The following is a 14,728-nucleotide window of genomic DNA, read 5'->3' on the forward strand; positions in this document are numbered from 1 at the left end:
AACAACTCAAACAAAATACGAGCAAAGGATCTAAATCAACATCTTTCCAAACAAGACATACGGATGTCCAACAGATACACAAAAAGATGCTCAACGTTACTAATCATCAGGGATATGCAAATTAAAACCATAATAAGATATCACCTCACATCTTTCAGAATGGCTATCATCAAAAAGACCATAAATAATAAAAATAACAAGTATTTACAAGGATGCTGAGAAATGAGAACTCTTGAGCACTGTTGGTAGTAATGTGCAGCCACTACGGAAAATAGAATGGAGGTCCCTCAAAAAATTAAAAGTAGAATTGCCATATGCCAGCAATTGTATTTCTGAGTACTGATGCAAAGAAAACAAAGAAACTAACTTCAAAAGATATATGCATCCACATGATCACTGCAGCATTCTTTACAATAACCAGTACATGGAAGCAAACTAAGTGGAGATATATATTTGTGAAACTAAGATCATGGCATCTGGTCCCATCACTTCATAGCAAACAGAAGGGGAAAAAGTGGAAGCAATGACAGATTTTATTTTCTTCAGCTACAAAATCACTGCAGATGGTGACTGCAGCCATGAAATTAAAACATGCTTGCTTCTTGGAAGGAAAGCTATGACAAGCCTAGACAGTGTATTAAAAAGCAGAGAGAACACTTTGCCAACAAAGGCGCGTAGAGTCAAATATGTGGTTTTTCCAGTAGTCATGTACAGAAGTGAGAGTTGGACCATAAAGAAGGCTGAGCACCAAAGAATTGATGCCTTCTAATTATGGTGCTAGAGAAGACTCTTGAGAGATCTTTGGACAGCAAGGAGATCAAACCAGTCTATCCTAAAAGAAATCAACCCTGAATGTTCATTGGAAGGACAGATGCTGAAGCTGAAGCTCCAATACTCTGACCACCTAATCAAAGGGTCAACTCATTAGAAAAGACCCTGATGCTGGGAAAGGTTAAAGGCAGAAGGAGAAGAGGGTGGCAGAGGATGAAATGGTTAGATAGCATCACTGACTCAATGAACGTGAATTTGAGTAAACTCCGAAAGACAGTGAAAGACAGGGAAGCCTGGTGTGCTGAAGTCCATGGAGTTGGACAAAACTTAGCAACTGAACAACAAATATATTTGTGACAATATGGATGAACCTGAGGGCATTATGCTAAATGAAATAATTCCAAGAAAGACAAATACCATAGGATCTCAGTTCAGTTCAGTCGCTCAGTCATGTCTGATTCTTTGTGACTCCATGGACTGTAGCATGACAGGCTTACCTGTCTTTCGCTATCTCCCAGAGTTTACTCAAATTTATGTCCATTGAGTCAGTGATGCTATCTAAACATCTCATCCTCTGCCGCCCTCTTCTCCTTTTGCCTTTAATCAGCACGCCAGGCTTCCCTGTCCATTGCCAACTCTCGGAACTTGCTCAAACTCATGTCCATCGAGTCCACGATGCCATCCAATCATCTCATCCTCTGTTGTCCCCTTCACCTCCTGCCTTCAATCCTTCCCCAAATCAGGGTCTTTTCCAATGAGTCAGTTCTTCGCATCAGGTGGCCAAAGTATTGGAGCTTCAGCTTCATCATCAGTCCTTCCAATGAATATTCAGGACTGATTTCCTTTAGGATTGACTGATTTGACAAGGCTGTGGTCCATGTGATCAGTTTCAGAATCTCACTATACATGAAATCTAAGAAAAAAAAATAAGCAAAACAAAAGTGAACCCTTCAATACAGAAACAGACTGGTTGTTACCAGAAGCAAGGGGTAGGGGTAGGAAAATGGTTGAAGAGGGTCAATAGGTACAAACTTCCAGGTATAAAATAAATAAGTCATGGAACTGTAATGTACAGCATAATGACTGCAGCTAAAAATACTATGCTGTATATTTAAAGGTTGTTAAGAAAGTAAATCTTGAAAGTTCTCATCACCAGAAAAAGAATGTTAACTATATGTGGTGATGGATGCCAACCAGACATTACGGTGACCACTTCCATGGAATTCTCCAGGCCAAAATACTGGAGTGAGGAGCCTTTCCCTTCTCCAGGGGATCTTCCCAACCCAGAGATCAAACCCAGGTCTCCCTCATTGCAGGTGGATTCCTTACCAGCTGAGTCACAAGTGAAGCCCAAGAACCCTGGAGTAGGTAGCCTATCCCTTCTCCAGTGGATCTTCCCAACCCAGGAATCAAACTGGGGTCTCCTGCATTGCAGGTGGATTCTTTACCAACTGAGCTTTGAGGGAAGCCCATAGTCTTGAAATATATATAAACATTCAATCATTATGGGATGTACACCTGAAACTAATATAATGTTGTTGTTGTCGTTGCTGTTGTTTAGTCACTAAGTCATGTCCAACTCTTTGCCACCCCATGGACTGTAGCTCGCCAGGCTGCTCTGTCCATGGGATTCTCCAGTCAAGAATACTGGAGTGGGTTGCCATTTCCCTCTCCAGGGGCTCTTCCCAAGCCAGGGATTCAACCTGTGTCTCCAACACTGGTAGGCAGATTCTTTACCACTGAGCCAGTAGGGAAACCCAATGTTATATATCATCAACATTTTTTAAACTTTTATACTGGAGTGAGTAGCCTTTCCCTTCTCCAGGGGATCTTCCCAACCTAGGGATCGAACCCAGGTCTCTCTCATTGCAGGCAGATTCTTTACCAGCTGAGCCACAAGAGAAGCCCTTTAAATTTAAAGTTTTTCTTAAAAGTAAGGTTATGGATAGGAAACGGAAGGTTATGGCGGAAGCTGGATGTCTGCTTACTTGAGTACCCGTGCACCACAGTTTCCACTTTTAGGCTTCTCAAATGTTCTAGGAAGCCTTAGATATTTGTTCTGAAAACCCAACCTCCCTCATGGTGCTCTAGAAAATGAAGAAAAACTTTGTAACTCACAGTGTTACTTGCCTCCAAGACAATTTACATCCCCCAGTCCTGGGTATTACACCAACACCTTACTGTTTGCTCATATTTTTTTAACAGTAAATTCAAGAAGCTTTTACTGTTGCTAGCATTTGCATTTTGAGTGCTTTGTGCAGTTTTCGCTTGGCAAATCATCTTCATGCAAGAGCCATATACATGAAAATCAATCTAACTCTATCTTCATTTAGTTTTTAAAAAAGCAAGACTTCTCATTAAAAATTAAGAGGGATAAAAAAGCAAAGAAATTTTAATAAGTAAAATAAATAGTCCCAAAATAAATCCACACACTTAAGGTCAATTCATTTACGACAAAGGAGGAAAGAATACACAATGAAGAAAAGACAACCTCTTCAATAAGTGGTGCTGGGAAAACTGGACAGCTACATAAACTGTAGCAATATTTTTTTTGGTCTATCTCCTAAAGTAAAAGAAATAAGACCAAAATTAAATAGGGCCTTATTAAACTGAAAAGCGCTGGCACAGCATAGGAAACTATCAACAAAACAAAAAGACAACTTATAAATGGGAGAAAACATGTGCAACAAGGGGTTAATATCCTAAACATATAAACACCTCATCCAACCCAATATCAAAAAAAACAAACAGCAGGATTTAAAAATGGGCAAAAAATCTGAATAGACATTTTTCCAAAAAAAGACATACAAATGGCTAACAGTTCAGTCAGTTCAGTTCAGGTACATGAAAAAATGCTCAACATCACTAATCATAAGAGAAATGCAAATCAAAATCACAATGAGAGGAATTCCTTGATGGTCCAGTGGTTAGGACTCAGCACTCTCACTGCTGAGGGCCTGGGTTCAATCCCTGGTCAGAGAACTAAAATCACACAAGTCTCACAGCATAGCATGGCTTGGCAAAAAAAAAAAAGAAATGAGATACTACCTCAACCCTGTTAGAATGGCTATCATCAAAAAGACCACAAGTAACAAATGCTGGTGAGGATACAGAAAAAAGGGACCCCTCCTAGGTTGTTGATGGGAATGTAAACTGGTGCAGCCACTATGGAAAACAGAATGGAGGTTTCTCAAAAAATTAAAACTAGAACTACCATATAATCCAGCAATTCCACTCCTGGGTTCATATCCAAAGAAAACAAATACATCGATTTGCAAAGATATATACACCCCAAATGTTCACAGCAGTATTATTTACAATAGCCAAGATATTAAGGCAACCTAAGAGTTCATCAATAGATGGATGGATTTTTTAAAAGTTCAATGTATGTGTGTGTGTGTATAGTTTGTGTATGTATGTGTATATATATGCAATGCAATATTAGTCATTAAAAGATGAAGTTCTGCCATTTGTAACAATATGGATGGTCCTAGAGAGTATTAAATTTAGTGAAATAAGTCAGATAGAGAAATATGTTCTGTTATGCCTTACATGTGGAATAAAAAATGAAACAAACAAATTTATATAACAAAAAAGAAACAGACTCACAGATGTAGAGAACAAACTAATGGTTACCACTGAGGAAAGGGAATGGGGAGGGGGCAAAATAGGGATGTGGGATTAAAATATACAAACTACCATCTGTAAAGTAAATAAGATATAAAGACATATTGTACAGCACAGAGAAATCCAGCCATTATTTAATAATAACTTTAAATAGATTATAATCTCTAAAAATACTGAATCACTATGTTGTACACCTAAAACTAACAATGTTGTAAATCAACTATACTTTATAAAAAATAATACGCTAAAAAAAGTAAAATAAGGGCTATAGTATATGTCTAAAGAATAAAGGACAAACAAAAAGAAGAAAATATAGGGGAAAGCAATGAAATGGAGCAAGAAGAAAAGACAGTCATAGATACAAAAACTCTTACACAGAAGTAAGAGAGGGAGAGAAGGAGAGGGTTGAGACAAAGGATGGTGGTACACTGCAAGGAGATGGAGAATCCAGTGGTAAAGCACAAATGGGATGTGATCTTTTTTCTCTACACACCCATCCAAGAGCAGAACCCAACACCCTGGGCACGACTTCCCAGAGGTCCATGGTAGTGAGAACCATTCCTTTCAACTGAGATCACTGCCCTTTCCACACTTGCAGGAAAGAAGTGTCCATCCCAACACTCAACCCTCTTCTTATCTGTTGACCCACGTACTAATAATGCTGACAAATTCTAGTTTATACTTTTCGGATTTCTGGGGTTTTGTGGGATATTCACTTTGTTAACATAATATACAAAAAAAGAGCCTCAATTTTTCAAAAAATAACAATTACAGCCATTAAAGATGAAATCTCTAGGGTCACAGCTCCAATCTCTCATTTTGCAAATGGAAAAACCAAGGCTGAGATGACTTTCCCAGGGTCTTATAGCCTGGCAAGGAGATAGCCATGAACTGGATTAGGGAGGGAGCAGAGTATGAGTGCCATGAACACGAAGGCAGATCATTTTCTGAAAAAAGACACCACTAAAACAGTCTGAGTCTTTGTCATTCAAGTTTTTTCCACCACACATCTGTACACTTGGCTCTGTCTTGTCACCACTTCCTGGTGTAGGGATTGTTTTCCTTTCAAGAATAAATAAACAGTACAAGCCAATAAACTCTAGAATGATAAATGCCCTCTTATCTCAATATTTTCTTCCCAGAAGATGGAATATTACAAACAAAGAAAATTCTTTTCACCAAAATAATAAATATTTATCATAAGACACAAACAGGACACTAAAGAAAGCCTAGTGGTAATTTTACTTTCTGTCAGTGCAACATTTTCTCCAAGTCCTTGGGGCTGTCAGCCCAGGGTAGACAGACAGAGAGTGAAGCTGGCTAACTGATCCTGAATACCAGTTTGGCCACATTCTGAGTCCAACTGCCCACTGAGACATGGTATTGTGGTATCAGTTCCACTTAAGCAAATTCCAAGCATTAGCTTGCCTGTCCCAAACCAAACCCTTTTCAGTCATGTCTAACTCTTTGAGACCATACGTACTGTATTCTGCCAGGCTCCTCTGTCCATGGGATTTTCCAGGCAAGACTACTGGAGTGGATTGCCATTTCCTCCTCCAGGGGATCTTCCCAACCAAGGGATTGAAACTGCATTGGCAGGCAGATTCTTTACCACTGAGCCACGTGGGAAGCCCATTCTAAACCCACCCACCAAGAGGCAAATGCAATCCCCACATTGTCCAAAAGTCCCAAGACTTCTGAGATATATCTTTGGAGATGTAGGAATACATGTGAAAATACACTGAAAACTCCCATGATTCTGACCTCAGAGCTGAAAGAATCCAAGTCAAAGACTCTTACTGCATTGATACACTGAATTGAAATAAACAGGTTATGAGCACTTATTGAGTATCTACTGTGTACAGGGCACTAGATCAGTGGTTGCCCAGGTGTGCCTGAGGGAGAGTAAAAAACAAGTACATTCTAACATAAAACTGTTTTCATTCCAATTTTGAGAAATTGTTAATTCAGATTACAACTGGCCTTTTTCTTGTTCCCACTCCTTGCCTGTTTTGCATACTGTTCTTACTAATGCCTCTTTAAGAAAGTACTATGGAAAATTTTAGGTTAAGCAAGACAATTCAAAAAATTTCTTTGCTAATATGAAACTCAAAGATGATACCTGAATATCAGTGAGTCTTACTACCAGAATCCCTTGTTACGCCTATTGATTTGGTTTTGCGGGGATAGGGGCAGGGAGCATGGTCATAAGTCATCCCAACTAGAGAACATTCCTATTGCAGCTTCTAAGCCATACTTTGGGTCTCAGTTTTTCTACTTAAAGCAGGGTGCTGAAGTTTCTTCCCCTCAATGATCCTTTCATTCTTTATGAGGAATATGTCTGCCAACCACATCAAAGTCTCCAGACATTAGTTGGAAGACCTGGTGCCTCTTCTTGCTTCAAACAGTCCTATAATAAATAGCTAATGTGCAGAGAAATGACTTTCGTAATCTAGGAGGCAGAGATGAGGGAACATGGGTTCAAGTGGGGTCCCCCATAGCGTAGGCACACATAGCTCTAGTACCCTCGGAAATTCAGTTACAATAGACTGACCTAGATGTGATCCTGCCAAAGGCAAGGAGCATACTAGGTGGCATTTGATGGATTCTTCTAGCCTTATAAATTTGATTATTGATTCTATGCCCCCAAGAGATCTGAATTAAAGAGAGCAGCATTATTGAATTTTGCAGAAAATACAGCCATAGGACTGATGCACTTAACTTCCTTTACTGGGCATTCTATTACAAAGAAAATGGATAACCATGCTTCAAGAAGCTGGAGGAAGTAGGGGGAAAAATTCAGCCAGCATCTTGTGTGTGTACACATGCACTCAGTCATGTCCAATTCTTTACGACCCCATGGACTGTAGCCCACAAGACTCCTCTGTCCATGGAATTTTCCAGGCAAGAATACTGGAGTGGGTTGCCATTTCCTACTCCAGGAAATCTTTCCAACCCAGGGACTGAACCCAAGTGTCTTGTGTTTCCTGCTTTGGCAGGTGGATTCTTTACCATTGAGGCACTAGGGAAGCCCCCAACATCTTCTACTAGAGGACAATATGAGAAATAATTTATGCTGACCCTTTCTGTGAAGTGCTAATATTTTACAGGTAAAATTTCCCAAGATTACTTCACACTCTAATATATATTAAGCTCCCATTCATGGACATCACAAGGTGCCAGGCACAGCAAGCAAGAAAAAGGATAACAGAAAGCAATTGGTCAGACTTTAAATGCCTACATTTGGCAAATGATGAGCTTTTATCAGTTGCTTAGAAATTCTCAAAGCGTCGCCTGTTGGTGTTATACAGAAATGCAGAGACCTGGTTCTCAGCTAATGTCAATGGCATGGAATCTCTGAGTGAAGGGCTTTTTTTCCAGGTCCCCTAGTGATTGTGAAGTACCCTGAAGTTTGAGACTGCTGCCACAGGAACCATCTCAAGTCTGTATCATTCAGGAGGTTCCAGTACAGGCCTCAGTGAGGGAATGACTCAATTATATGGGGCTAAAATTTACTAAGAGTCTCATCCTCCCATTTCCGTCTTATACTCAAGCTCACATTCCAACAGAATTCCTTTGGCTCTTAAGGTTGAGAGGAAATTGCTGATGTTCCTGAATTACCCTTAATAATAGCTCAGCCACACTTGAAGAGCTGAACACAGTAATGCTTGATTAATTTGAACTTGTTAAAAGAGAGATTGCACTAACTTGGGAGAAGTCAGAATCAGTAGTCCTTTTTACTAAAGATTTTTTTTTCCCCTCTGTGGAATAATAATGTATTCTAACTCAAAAACTGAAGACAAATTTTAGGTCTGGACTTTTGGCCTTTATGTGGGTTGAGATATACTTAAAATTTTCTCAACCACTTTATCTATCCCCTGGTCCATCATTACCAACTGCTGTGATTTTTCTTCCTCTGGATTAATAAGCATTTTGGTTCTGAATCCAAGTAACAAAGAGAAAGAAATAATCATTATTAAAACATACAATAGGACTTCCCTGGTGGTTGAGTGGTTGGGAATTCGGCCGCCAACGCAGGAGACATGGGTTCCATTCCTGGTCTGGGAAGATCCCACATGCCAAGGGGCAACAAAGCCCGTAAGCCACAACTACTGAAGCCTGTGAGCTCCAGAGCCTGTGCTCTGCAACAAGAGAACTGCAATGTGAAGCCCACACACCATGACTAGAGAGTAGCCCCTGCTCACAGCAACTAGAAGTCTGTGAGCAGCAAGGAAGACTCAGTGCAGTCAAAAATAAAATAAATGAACAATAAACATACAATCTGCCAGGCACTGATTTCCTCAGTTCTTTCTCACATCATTTATTTCTCATCATCATAACCCTGGGGGTAGATGTTATTACCCCTATCTTACAGCTAAGGCTAAGGAACTGCATAGCTACTAAGTGATAAAACCAGAGATGATGCCCTGTCTCAGTCCTTCGTGAAAGGAAAAGCAGGGAGCTGCCTTTATTATACTAGCATCTTCTTTCACTCCAAATCCACTTGAAGGGGGCTGCATGTTTGTTACCCTAGGGAATAAATAACGCCCTGTAGAAAAGGGGACTTGAAAGTCCATCTGACTCAGTTTGAATCAAGAAAGCATTTCTCTAACAAGATGTATAACCTTGAGCAAAGCCACTCACTCTCTCTGTGGCTCAGTTTATAAGAGATAAACATCTCCTATAAAACAAGGTACCATTTATTCCATTCTGATGAGGGGTAATCGAAATCAGATAGTAACAATGTGAAAACTTCTAACATCACAAGTAACAGTTTAAAATTAGCTCTTGTTCTTTCCTTCTTTGTTTCTTAAATATCAAAGTATTCTTCTAAAATATCACTGAGGCAGTTTATGAAAAGAATGAAGAATCAAAAAGAGTAAATCAGGGAGCAAAGAGTTTCCGGAGAGTGAAAGGAAAAGGAAATATCAGCAGAGGGAGTAAGAATATCTGTATAGAAGGAAACAACAGATGGACACCCAAACCAAACTTCTTCCATTTGACAAATGTGTGAAGATCATTCTAAGAGAAGCTCCATCATGTCTGATGAACACAGAAACCTCACTTAGCAGCATCATATCAAAAAGAACAAATTAAAGAATTCTACGTTCTCACATCCAATAAAAGTTTCTCCCTTTAAGAATGCTCATGCCCCCTTGAAATTTGAGTTTTATTATTGCTGAAACATGTTAAGAATTTTCTTCATAATACCACACATCATACTGGATGCTATGGCTGACAAAATAGTTGCAGCTTCATGAAGTTACCTGAGTAGTAAGTACCACATCATCACACCATCAGATGATAAACACACATCTCAACATCTCCTGTCTCGCCCACCACAACAAAACCCTTGCAAAGAAGTATTCCCAGCTTCCTGTTCTAAGCGAGACAGGCCCTCCTAAGGCCACCACAGCACCTCAGAACTAGAGAAAGAAGCTCTCAGAGTTCCTCTTTTTCCTGAGATGAGCACACTGATGGCTATTTCTCCCTTCCCTCGGCCATCATCCTGCTGAGAGGTGCAGCAGAGAACACTTGTCCAATGACACCACCTTGTCCTGCTTGGCCATCAGTTCTAATACATCACATCCCCTATTACCTGTTCACCAGAAACCTGAACTTCCACGTCATCCATCATCTCAAGCATTCTTTACACCTACTACTCGGATCCACTTTCCCAACTATCCTCTACCTCTAAAACTCTTCCCCCTATTGGTCATCAGCAAACACTTTTGTTATGGGTTGAATTACGCCCCTGCCCACCCAAATTGCTATGCATAAATCCTAATCCTCAGTACCTCTGAGTGTGACCTAATATAAAGATAGGGTCATTGCAACTCACAGATCAGGACAAAATGTTTTCAAATGATATGATCGACAAGGGTTTAATCTCCAAAATTTAATAACAGCTCATGCAGCTCAACATTAAAAAAAAAAAAATCAAAAAAAGGGGAGAAGACCTAAAGAGGTATTTCTCCAAAGAAGACATACAGATAGCCAAGAGGCACATGAAAAGATACTCATCAATGCCAGTTATTGGAGCAATGAAAATCAAAACTACAATGAGATTATCGCTTTACCCCAGTCAAAGTGGCTAAAATCCACAAACAATAAATGCTGGAGAGGGTGTGGAGAGAAGGAAGCCCTCCCACACCGTTGGTGGGAATGTAAATTGGGACAGCCACTATCGAGAACAGTATGGAGGTTTCTTAAAAAACTAAAAGCAGAGCTACCATATGATACAGCAATCCCACTCCTGGGCTTATATCTGGAGAAAAGTGTGGTCCAAAAGGACACATGCACCCCAATGTTCATGGCAGCACTGTTTACAATACCCAAGGCATGGAAGCAACCTGAATGTCCATCAACAGAGACATGGATAAGGGAGATGTGGTACATATATACAATGGAATATTACTCAGCCATTAAAAAGAATGAAATAATGCATTTGCAGCAACATGGGTGGACTTAGAGAGTGTCATACTGAGTGAATTAAGTCAGACAGAAAAGGATAAATATCATATAACATCCTTTATATGCAGAATCTAAAAAGAAATTATACAAATAAACTTATTTATAAAACAGAAACATACTCACAGACTTAAGAGAACAAGCATGGTTACCAGGGGGGAAGGATGGAGGGAGGAGGGAGTTAAGGAGTTTGGGACTGATATATACACACTGCTATATTTGAAATGGATAACCTACAAGGTCCTACTGTATACCACAGGGAACTCTGCTTAATGTTATGTGGCAGCCTGGATGGGAGGGGGGTTTGGGGAGAATGGATACATGTGTATGTATGGTTGAGTCCCTTTGCAGTCCACCTGAAACTATCACAACATTGTTAACCAGCTATAATCCATTATAAAATTAAAAGTTTTTAAAAAATAGGGTCATTATGCAATGATGAAAGACAGTGAAGATGACACAAACAAATTGAAAGATACATTGTGCTCACAGAGACTAGAAGAGTTAATGGTGTTAAAATGACCATACTACTCAGGGCAGATTCAGTTCAATCCTTATCAAAATTCCAATGGCATTTTTCATAGAACTATAATAAATAGCTCTAAAATTTGTATGGAAACACACAAAAAATATCTGAACAGTCAAAACAATCTTGAGAAAGAAGAACAAGGCTGAAAGCATATGTGCCCTGATTTTAAACTATAACACAAAGCTACAGTCACCAAAAGAGTTTGGTAGTGGCACAAAAACAGACCCATAAATCAATGGAACACAATAGAGAGTCCAGAAATAAAGCCACACTTACATGGACAGCTAATCTATGAACAAAAAGAGGCAAGGATATACAAAAGGACAGACTATTCAATTAATGGTATTGTGAAAACTAGACAGCTACTTGCAAAAGAATCAAACTAGACTACTTTCTCAGACCATAAACAAAAATAAATTCAAAATGGATTAAGGACTTAAGTATAAGACCTCAATCATAAAATTCCTGGAAGAAAACAGGCAGTAGCCTCTTTGATATTGGTCTTAACAATATTTTTTGTGAAAACAAACAGATGGGACCTAATTAAACTCAAAATCTTTTGCACAGGAAAGGAAATTATCAACAAATAAAAAGACTGATATATCTGACAAAGCATTGATATGAAAGGATACTAAGAACTCATACTTAACTTTAAAAAAAGTCCAATTTAAAAGTGGCAGAGAACTTGAATAGACGTTTTTCCAAAGAGGATGTGCAGATGGCAAATAGGCACATAAGGACTTCCCTGGCAGTCTAATAGTTAAGAATCTAACTGCCAATCCAGGGGACATGGGTTTGATCCCTGGTCCTGGAAGATTCCACATGCTGTGGGACAGCTAAGCCTGGACACAACTATTGAACCAACATCCTACAACTACTGAAGCCCACATGCCCTAGAGTCTGCAATTCTGAAGCAAGAGAAGCCACTGCAATGACAAGTGTGTGCACCACAATGAAGAAGAGCCCCTGCTCGGTGCAATTAGAGAAAGCCCATCCGCAGCAACAAAGACTCAACATAGCCAAAAGTGAAATTACATAAATAATTAAAAATAAAACAAATAGGAATACGAAAAGACGTTCAACATCACTAATCATCCAGGAAATGTAAATCAAAACCAAATGAGGTATCACCTTACATTTGTCAGACAAAGTATTGGCAAGGAAGTGGGGAAAAAGGAAGTCTCGTGCACTGTTGGTGGGAATGTAAACTGGCATAGCCACTAGGAAAACAGTATGGTGGTCCTTCAAAAAATTAAAAACAGAACTACCATACAATCCAGCAATACACATATATAGTTTATACAATAGAATCTTTATTGCTCAGCCATAAAAGAGAATAAAATCTTGCCCTTTACAACAAAGTGGATGAACCTAAAGAGTATCATGCTAAGTGAAATGTCAGACAGAGAAAGACAAATATCATGTAACTTCATTTATATGTGGAATCTAGAAAAACAAAACAAATGAACAAATACAATAAAACAGAGACAGTCATAGATACAGAGAACAAACAGGAGTTGCTGGGGGTGGGATGGAAGATGAGAGAAAGAGATGAGGGAGATTAAAAGGTATAAACTTGCAGTTACAAAATAAATGAGTCATGGGTATGAAATGTACAGTGTAGGGAATACAGTCAATAAGTACATAATACCTTTGTATGCTGACAGATGGTAACTAGACTTATTGTAGTGATCACCTTGAAATGTATAGAAATATCCAATCACTATGTTGTGCACCAGGAGCTAATGCAGTGCTCCAGGTCAATATTTCAAAATCACACAAACTCATAGAAAAAGAGATCTGAGTTGTGGCTACAAGGGGCAGCAGTTGGGTGAAAGGTAATTGGATGATCCCTGTAGCTCAGATGGTGAAGAATCTGCTTGCAATGCAGGAGACCCAGGTTCAATCCCTGGGTCAGGAAGATTCTCTAGAGAAGGGAATGGCAACCCACTCCAGTATTCTTGTCTGGAGAATCCCATGGACAGAAGACTCTGTCAGGCTACAGTCCCTGGGGTCACAAAGAGTCAGACACAACTGAGCAAGTAACATTACTACTACTAATCAAAAGGTACAAACTTCCAGTTATAACATTAATAAGTACCAGAAATATAATGTACAACATAAATATAATTAACTCTCCCATATATGTGAATATTGTTAAGAGTAAATCCTGAGTACTCATCATAAGGAAAAAGATAAACTTTTTATTTATTTAATCTTGTATCTATATGAGATGACAGGTGTTCACTAGACTTATTGTGATAATCAATTCATGATGAATGTAAGTAAAAATATTATGCTGTACACCTTAAACTTATGCAGTGCTATATTTCAATTATATCTCAGTAAAACTAGAAGAAACAAAATTTAAATTAAAAAATAAAATGCAAAAAATAGGATCATTGAAAATATGATTAGTTAAGCTAGAATTAAGTCATATGGGAGTTGGGAGACCTTCTATTAATAATTCAACATGACTAGTGTCCTCATAAAGAGGAAAAATTTAGAAACAGGCATACACTCAGGGAGAATGTCATGTTGGATTTATGCTGCCCGAGCAAAGAACTACCAGAAGCTAAGTGAGAGGCCTGGAACAGATTTCTCCCTGATGGCTACAACAGGAACATGGCCCTTTCAACATCTTGATTTCAGACTTCTGGCCTTCAAAACTATGAGAAAATAAATTTCTGTTGTTCTAAGTCACCCAGTTTGTGGTACTTTGCTATTCAGCTCCATCCAGCTCATTCAATTCTTCTCTGAACACCTCCTTCCCCTAGCTGTTTTGTGGTGACACAAGTCTCCTCCACAGCCCTCTTGAAGGAAGGACTTATTCTTCTCATACCCCTCCATTCCTCAAAGTCTGGAAGTGGAGTAGGTATCCATCTTGCTCCCATTGCTCCCTCTAAACGAGTCCTCTCTCTTTGCTCAAAAGCTCAGATCTTGTAAAGTTCAAGCCTAACACTCTCCGTACTTGTTACTGTCACCTACAAATCCTGGTCATTCTTCATCATTTATTGATTACATTTTATCACCTGCTACACAAGTTCCTTTCTTCCCCTGCTGCTGCTAAGTAACCTCAGTCGTGTCCGACTCTGCGCGACCCCATAGAAGGCAGCCCACCAGGCTCCCCCGTCCCTGGGATTCTCCAGGGAAGGACACTGGAGTGGGTTGCCATTTCCTTCTCCAATGCGTGAAAGTGAAAAGTGAAAGTGAAGTCGCTCAGTCATGTCCAATTCATAGCAACCCCGTGGACTGCAGCCTACCAGGCTCCTCCATCCATGGAATTTTCCAGGCAAGAGTACTGGAGTGGGGCGCCATGCCTTCTCCTTT

At 39.4% G+C, this 14,728-nt stretch overlaps 1 long non-coding RNA gene and 1 other non-coding gene across 14 annotated transcripts in view; one reads left to right on the forward strand and one right to left on the reverse strand.

Annotated features, from left to right (window-relative positions):
- The window catches only part of LOC145516377 (uncharacterized), a 523,613-nt gene that overhangs the window by 413,970 nt on the left and 94,915 nt on the right, over window positions 1–14,728 (reverse strand). For 2 of the 13 annotated variants that reach the window (XR_014061340.1, XR_014061348.1), the window contains exon 2: window positions 1,269–1,684. The exons of the other annotated variants lie outside the window; for them this stretch is intronic. This is a non-coding gene — a long non-coding RNA (uncharacterized LOC145516377). The remainder of the gene's footprint in view (window positions 1–1,268; window positions 1,685–14,728) is intronic. 13 annotated transcript variants of the gene reach the window in all.
- TRNAE-CUC (transfer RNA glutamic acid (anticodon CUC)) lies at window positions 3,681–3,753 on the forward strand. Its single transcript has one exon. It is a non-coding gene; the product is annotated as a tRNA-Glu (tRNA).

The sequence above is a fragment of the Giraffa tippelskirchi genome, chromosome 8 (assembly GCF_054371585.1).
Source record: "Giraffa tippelskirchi isolate mGirTip1 chromosome 8, T2T-mGirTip1v1.2.pri, whole genome shotgun sequence".
Classification (NCBI taxonomy): domain Eukaryota; kingdom Metazoa; phylum Chordata; class Mammalia; order Artiodactyla; family Giraffidae; genus Giraffa; species Giraffa tippelskirchi.